This window comes from Panthera uncia, chromosome F1 (genome assembly GCF_023721935.1).
Source record: "Panthera uncia isolate 11264 chromosome F1, Puncia_PCG_1.0, whole genome shotgun sequence".
Lineage (NCBI taxonomy): Eukaryota > Metazoa > Chordata > Mammalia > Carnivora > Felidae > Panthera > Panthera uncia.
Genome location: NC_064813.1, coordinates 35,854,082 through 35,862,395, shown reverse-complemented (window position 1 = coordinate 35,862,395; position 8,314 = coordinate 35,854,082).

The following is an 8,314-nucleotide window of genomic DNA, read 5'->3' as shown; positions in this document are numbered from 1 at the left end:
AGTAATGTAATTAGCCCCTTTGGATGGAAATCAATGAGCTTTTCAAACCCACGTGCACAAATGAAGGGCCCCAAGGAGGGGCTGGGACCAGCAACCCTTTCAGAGACAGCAGGTCCTCTCACAAAGGGGCAGATTGCCTTCCCACAAGTCAACAGCTAAATGGACTCAGACCCCAAGGAGGAGGAGGAGAAGAAGAAAGAGGAGGGGTTTCTGAGAAGAAAGTTGGTTAGTTAACCCAAGGAAGCTCCAAGGAAAAAGTAAATTTGGGACCTCAATCCAGGGACTGACTTTGTCTAGTTTCTGGATTAAACTGACGCTCTCCCCCCCCCCATCACCACCTACCAAATGGGGGTGTTTGGAATTTGGCTTGGCTGTTATTCGATTTTGGTCCGGGTCAGCAAAAACGAAGAACCCAAGAATACCACCCTATTCTTGCAAGAGATGAAACTTTAGAGACTCTTTGAAGGGAAAGTTTAACCAACAACTGCAAGAAAAAGCCAGAGTTCGGTGAAGTCTCCAAGGAAGCCAATCACAGAAATGATGTAAACCATCCACACATCCATCCACCCATCCATTCATTCTTCTTTTCCACAAGTATTTGTTAATCATCTATCAGGTACTGGCAGGGCAGACTCCCTTCTACAATAGTCTTTGGGGCTGGATCCCAGCTATGCCTGCTTTTTCTTATAAACTCAGGTTATAAGTTCCTACACCCGGTGGGAGTTGCTACTTCCCATAAAGAAGCCAACTGCCAGGAGTCTTCCTTCGCAGCCAATGTAGGAAGTTTTTAGAAAGCTAGGGGTGGGGCAGGGGGTGCTGCTGGAGTTTGGGAGGTCCTTTTTAATCCTGCAGAAATTACTCCCCATCCACCCAGCTCTGCCTCCTCTCACATTTCCTTGAAGAAGAAGCCCACGGTGGGGGGGAAGGGGGGAGGAAATGCTCCAAGAACTGGGTGTATCCTTTTTGTCTTGGAGCCCTTGAAAGATACCTAAGAGGGCCCCCCTTACTACCCCTTATTCACAAAGGACAGCAAGCACTTTAAGGAGAGCATCTTTGTAGCTCAGACTTCTTTCACCTATGGTGAGGAGGGACTGGAGCCAGTCGTCCCTCAGAATAGCCCGAGAGTGCTCTATAAAAGTCGGAGTGTTCCCTGGTTCATTTCCTGGGGCTCCGCCTATCTAAATGGGACAGGTGCAGTGGGCTCCCCCCACCTGGGGCCCATAATAGGATGTCAACTCTCCTCTCTGAACTCAAAGCTGTATTTGGAGCAGTGGGGCAGAACCCTGGCCAGGTGCAGCCCTCCTCACAATTGGGCACACGCAGTTCACTCTTTTCAGTGCTCCAGGATCCATCCATCTGGCTACTGTTGCAGCTTTCAGAAGAGCGGGCGTTTGGTCTCTAGCAGGGCAGAGGAGTAGGGACGAAGGGTTCAGGGTCCTGGAATCTCCACGAAAGTGGCAACTTTGTCCCAGACACCTGCCTAGAAAAACTCCTCAGAGAGCAAGAGACAGGAAATAAAGGGAATGCATTGCTCTGCCCTGGGAGCAACCAGAGAGAGAAAACCCCAGCAGACCCATCTCTTGATAAGATAGGCAACTCAAGTTCTCTTTATATCTGAATCTTGGAGGCCAAGATCCTGTGCCCCGGGTTTGCCCTTAAAAAGGCAGAGGTCACCTTTCCTCCTGACCCAGTTGAACTGTTTGAAGAGCCCCCTTGGTCTGAAAGGTGCAGCTCTGGAAGCAGTGTCTGGCTTTTGGCACTGTTGAGAGCGTCCCAGGGCCCGGGGAAATCAACGTCATCTGGGGTTAGGCACCGCTCACTCAGTGCTGTCACCCTGGCTGCGCTGGGCGGAGGGTCAGCGGATGTCCTCGAGCCACCGGGCCTTTTCTAGTCGGTGCGCATAGGGAATCTCTACGTTCAAACAGGTCCAGACGGGCGCTGCAGCACGGGAGCATCTCTGACTCAGCCCTGCTAGGAGGGCCTCCCTCCAGACAGATGGGAGTGGGCTGAGCGGAGCTGGGCCGGGGGGAGTCCTCCTGCGCCGAGGGGAGACCCAGGGCCGCGCCCCAGCTACGCGCCATTAGAGCCCCACAGCCCTGCCCCTCTGCGCTCTCTGAACCACGCACCTCGTCGGCACCCTCAAAGCCACCTGCCCATCGTTCGCTCAGTTCAAATCTCCTTCCTCCGTGGCCCCTGGCTTCTTTTCCGGGGGGGGGGGGTGGACGGATGCCACGTCCGAAATCTGAAGCCCTTTTACCTGACATTTGCCGCGCCGCTGGCCCTCAGCCGCCCGAGGAATAAAGGAAGATGTCCGCACCACGGCCTCTGAGGTCGCGCGCCGGAACCGGTGCGCGGGTTTGCATTGAACAAAAAATGTCCGGGAAGCCAGTTTCCAGTTAAGCTTTACACAGGTGAGCAGCGGTGTCAGCCCTGCCCCCCCATCCTTTCCGGTGGGGAGACGCCCCCAGCAGCATCGGGGAGGGTCGAGGGCGCATCCCTCTCGCCGCCACGGATAACTCGCGGCTCAGCACCACCGTGACCTCCACGTCCCCCTCTCCATCCTCAAAAAAGTCAAAGACATTTAAAAAAAAAAAAAAAGGCAAAAGGAGGGAAACGCAGCTTTCAGGAATCTTGGCAGGAGACTGAACGAGACTACGTTTTAGAGTCTTCTAAACGTGGTTTAATTTCTAACACACACACACACACACACACACACACACACACCTCTTTCTTCCACCCAGTGAAGGCGCTCACACGCGTGTGCGCGCACACAACACACACACTCACCGATGTGCACAGCAGCCCAAGAGAAAGGGCAGAGGACACGAGAAGGAAACTGGTGTATAACTCACCTGCCTCTAGAGTGGTGCCGTTCAGCATTCTTAGAGCCAAAGGAGTTGATCACGCTGTAATGGTGGCTGCATTGGCAGAGAAAAGCCGCGCGTCAGCCGGGCGGTGCGGCCCGGGGCCCCGGGCGCAGTCTACTACCCCGCTGGGATGGTGCGTGGGAACCGCTCCTCCCGCCGCGACCTCGGGCGTCGGGCGGCTACGAGTGAAGCCCGGCCTGCCTCCGCTAGTGCTCGGGACGCTCCTGGGGCGCCCGGCCGTCCGGGCGCACACCCAGGCCGGAGAACTGCTCCTGGGAGACAACCCCCGTGGGGATCTTACCTTGAGGTCCAGACGTTTCCCCCCAAGAACCTGATCCTCGGCGAGGGAGGGCGGTAGGCTGCGGCCAGAGGTGCGGGCTGGTCCCCAGGTCTTGGCAGAGGGTTCCTCTGCTAATCCAAATAAATAACCCGTTGGGTGGAAATCAAGCTCGCTCGCGCTCTCTGTCTGTCTGTCTCTCTCGGAATTGACCCGAATCCCTCACCTCTGACCCGCAGCTCCTTCCACCTGTCTTTTATTTTCAGTTTATGCTTCCAAATCGGGAGGAGGAGGAAGGGGTGTGCAGAGGGCAAAGACGCGGGCTGGTGCGCGGAGACGCGCTCTGAGGCTGCGTTCAGCCCTTCCAGCCTCTCAATAATCAGGGGAGGTGTTAATGGAGGACTCGGCTGTAACTGAGCCTCATAAAGCCCAGAGCATCTTGAGGCTTGGGCGCAGCGGGGGTGCTGGGGTCCCGCGGCGCGCCCTGGGCTCCCGGCCCCCCAGCAGGCCTTTGCCTTCCTGGAGCTCGTACCTAAAAGATGCTGCCGCCAGCTGGTGCCTGCATAGACCGTGAATGGGCGGTAGCTCCTGCGGGAAGCCGGGCTAAGCCATTGATTGCTCCCCCGCCGCATCCCCGCCTTCCCCTCCCGGTCCTTCTTCACTCTCGGCGCTCCCGGGCTGGGCGCCGGGGACCCAGCACTTTGAGGTGTACTCGGCGCACCACAGCGGCATTCCCAGTCGGGTCAGCGCGGGGGCTGGAGGTGTCTCTCCCACCGGCCCCGGCTAGGAGGTGCGGATGGCGATTAACCGGGAGAAAACCGACTCAAACCTTGGGGGATGAGCATTCTCGGGGTCACAGACAGACTCCCAGACCCGGGACGGGGCGGGGGCCAGGTTACCTGGTGTCAGGTTCCCGAGGGGGCTGCGTCGCCCCAGCGGCCCCGGGCGCAGTCGGGCCTCGGGGAAGCAGAGCGAGAACCGGGAAGCCGGGCCTCTGGCCAATTATTTACTCACTCCCCCACCCAGTGCGCTCCTCGCAGTCGGCGACGGGGGGGGCGGGGGGCTGCTGGGAGGCTCCTGCGCGGGTGCGGGAAGGGCGTGCGAGCAGCGAGATTGGCGGCTCGGGGCTGCGGGGTCCGGGAGCCCGAGCGGCCCTCCCTCCCCCGCCCCTCCCCGCGGTGCCACCGGCGCGGATCCTGCGCGGTGCGTGGGCTGAGGGCGCCGAGGGCCGGGGCGCCCGCGCTCGCATCAGCCGCCTGAGAAACTAGTGTGGGATGGGGGCGCCTGAGGCTGTGCGGGGCGGGAGGGGGGACCACCTCTTCACCAGACCCGCAAGCTCCGCCACACGGCTTAGGGGTGGTAAGGGATCCAGCCGGAGGCACGAATCCAAGCCCGCTGGCTTTCCCTTTCCGTCCCAAATCCCGGAATGTGGCGCAGAGCACCCAGGACAGAGACCCTGGTTCCACTCGAACACTTGGCTTCGGGGGCCAGTCCCACCGGCGACTAGTTCCACTACTTTACCTTTAAGTTCCCCTCGCCCGCGACGTTTCCCTTCCCATCTTGGTCCCCTTGGCTCTCTCTCTCTCTCTCTCTCTCCTCCAGACCCCCACCCCCACCCCCCGCCTTATTTCGGTCCGTTTTCTCAGCCAGGGAGGAGACGAGCCTCTCAAGTTTAGCTTCTATGCTCCCGGCGAGGCCAGCGAATGGATGGATGGTTGGCGATACCGACCAGAAACGCTTAGGTGCTTTTATTCATTCCTGTTCAAAGCAGAGGATTTTTATCCTCTTTGGGGTCACGAACCGTTTTAGATATTTGGGGGGGGGGAGCATTCACTCTACACACACACACACCACTAGGTGCGCGCTCACTGAAGCGCACACCGCAGCTCACGCTTTGGTACAAATTTTGAGTGGGAAGATGTGGGTCATCATGAATCTCCCAATCCCTCGAGAGCCCATGTTTCCCAGGTTTACACTGTTTTACACCTTTAGTCTCAAAAAAGGGGGGTCGTGTGTCTGGAGATTTTGCGTCATGAACCCAATCTTGAAACCGTTTGTAGGGAGGAGGGTCAGTTCAGCGCTGGGGTGCCCACACACAGCAGGGCCCCCGGGGTCCGGGGTAGGCTGGGCGTCCAGGAACGACTTAACCCCTAAGTAAAGACAGCTGAGGGCTGCTCTCCAACCTTTTCTCAGAAACCAAGTTCTCCACAGAGGTGTGCAAGAGGGTGTTGACAATCCCCTCCCCACTACACGCACGCGCACACACACTTAAACATCTCCTTTTTTTTTTTTTTTTTTTGAGGGCAGAGGAGAGTTTTGGCACCCGGAAGTACCTTTTAATTGTTGCAGGGTAGTGAAAAATAGCACCGACTTTTAAATCTTCCCCCGCAGAGCAGACGTCCAGAAACTCAAGCCTTTGGTGGAAGATACAGAGGATGAAATGGCAGGTGTTGGTATGGAGTGGAGAGGGAGGTTCCTTCTGGGCTGGCCACGGATTGTGAGGTCTCTAAGTGCTCAGAGGAAGGCAGCACACTAAATGCCATTCGCCTAGTAGTGAGCTGGCTTCCCTAGCTTTGTCTGGAGATTAATTTAAACCCGGCTGCTTTCTGGCAGTGGAAAAGCGCATGCAGGAACAGACTTTGCAAATGCCTTGGATAAAGGGCATTGCGGTGGAACGAAGATCGGCCCAGGGCCCAGCAGCATCTATCTCCCCTTCTGGTGGACCCTTCTTTTCCAAACACACCAGGTGTGGGAACCCCAAGTTTCATTTGAAAAAAAAGGGGGGGCATTCTCTTCCTTGCCCTGCAAAATCAAATGGGCTAGCCAGACTTCTGAAGAGAGCGAAGTGTGCATTGCAATTCACCTGCAGTGAAAACTACCAGGACAGGGCCCTAGAGAAAGGAGGTCCCCCTGCTTCAGGGAATTTATGCCCATCCTCCACCAAGGTAAACCCCACAAGAAGATTCCCCAGTTCCCCGGGTTCCAGCGGGTCTTTCTATGTTGGAAACAATCTAGAAATTCATTCCCCTTGACTTATGGTGACTTATGATAGGAGTCTCCAGAAACCATGAAAGTGGAGCAGTGCCAGGGTTGACCTAAACTGGGAAGTTTCTATTTCTCGGCATCCACATGTGTTTGTATACACACACCCAATAAGAAACCTGAATTTTTACTTTACAATGTGTGAATACAATATAGCTTGGAGCTCTTGCAGTGAGTCCCATTTATGTGGCCATATTGTGTTTAATGTGGGAGCAGCGCCCGCCGCCACCCCTGACGTGTGGTTCACAAGCATCTCCTCAGAACCACAGCGGAGAACTTCAGACCTTGGCTACCCGGCCCCAGATGCTGGAGAGAGTAAGAGCGCCCCCCATCCCCCAACGGCTACTCCTTCCTGGTTGCCCACAAGCTTGAAGTTCTGCCAGAAAGAGTCCCCCATGACAATCATCCCTGAGGGACATCGGAGTCCTTTTTCTTGGGCCAGTTTCTTACGGTAGGAAGAACACGGGGAGGAGGAAAGAGCTGCCTCTAGGAAGGAGACATCCCATAAGTTATTTCCGTCTGTCAGGGGGCTTTCTCAAAACACTGCCTTACACGGTGCTTTTCAAAATGAACTTCCTTTCCTCTTTCTCTTGTTTCTTCAGAAAGATGACCTTTTCAGGCTCCATTTCTTTCTCTTCTCCCTCTGGGGACTGCTGAAGAAAGCACCATCCAGCTCCCACCCAGAAGGTGGACTTGGTAATCTTCAAATCTAGTGGAAAACATTGAGCTATCCGGTTGCTTCTTGACCTGAGAATAGAAAGGAAATTGGCTCCCAGGAGTCCATAAACCTGTCCGGAAAGCCTGACTGCCTCCACAATAGTAATGCTTACCTCCTTCTCCTATTCCCCTCCTCAAAATGATTTCTATAGAGAGGACAACACCAGGCCACAGAGACTGACTTTTTACATCCCAAGAGGCTGCCAACACCTCACAAGGCCCACGGGCAGGGTTACTTAGGGCACCACAGTGGGGGCAATAGCAAAACTGGGGCACTAAAATGCCAACGTTTTGGGAAAACAGCTTAATATTTGACGTAAAAATAACAGCATAAATCACAATCAAGGGGGGAAACCAGAACTTTACTGGGCTTCCTTTTCACTTATTTTACAGTTTGGAATGTCTTTTACTTTGACTCGAAGATGTGAGAAGGCACCAGAATCTCTTGGTTGCTCCAGATCTCTAAAACTCGTATTCAGGCCATAGGCAGAGCCTAAGAAAGACCCCTGAGATGCCCGAGAGCCTTTTGGATTCTGTTGGGAGAAGAGGCTGAGGGCCAGCTCTGGGCAGAACCAGTCTTCCAATGCACAGCAGCCTCATTTTACTGAACAGCTTCCACTGGCAAGGAAAAGGCTTTCTGGGACCATTGTCCTCAGAGGGAAGCAGGGAAGAGAGTGTAGAAACAATAGTTCCTGCAAGCTCCTAACCCAGGTTGGGTCCTGATACCCCAAGCTGTCACTGCAGTGAATGGAATGGGCATAGAGCTAATACAATGTCCTAAGACAGATTTGCCTGGGAAGTGCCATGAGACATGGAGGAGGGAACTGTGGGGGGAGAGAAGAAAGAATGGTCTAATCAGAGGCATCTTAAGCAGCCCTGACCCTCAAGTCAGAATGATTTAGAGTTTTTATTGAGAGAACAGATGGAAGATGAGAGCATTTCCTGATGCAGAATGGCACTTCTTGGGCACTCATATGCTGCACAATATAGCATTATATCAATCTTCTTATAGCTCGAGATATAAATAAAATGAAGACGGTATTCAAACCCTTCTATTTGCCAGCAACCTCCCTTGGGTTGCTAACACTGAGGAGAAAACAGTAGGAGAACGGAGGCTATAAGAAAAATCGAGAGCTACTAAGGTGACCCGATTGCTACTATTTATTTAATGGAACAGTCATTATTTTCTTTCTTCAACATATGTGTCTGATAATGAAGCAAAAAGAAAGGAAAATAACTATCAATGTGCCACTTCAGAAACACACAAACATTTGCTAGCTTTTTCATTTTATTGATGTTCTTTTAATATATGTATTTATGATTAAACTAGTGCTCAAAGACTAACAGCACAGATAGCAATTCCGGATTAGAGTTGTTGTTTTTTTTTTTTTTTTTTTTTTTTTTTTTTAAA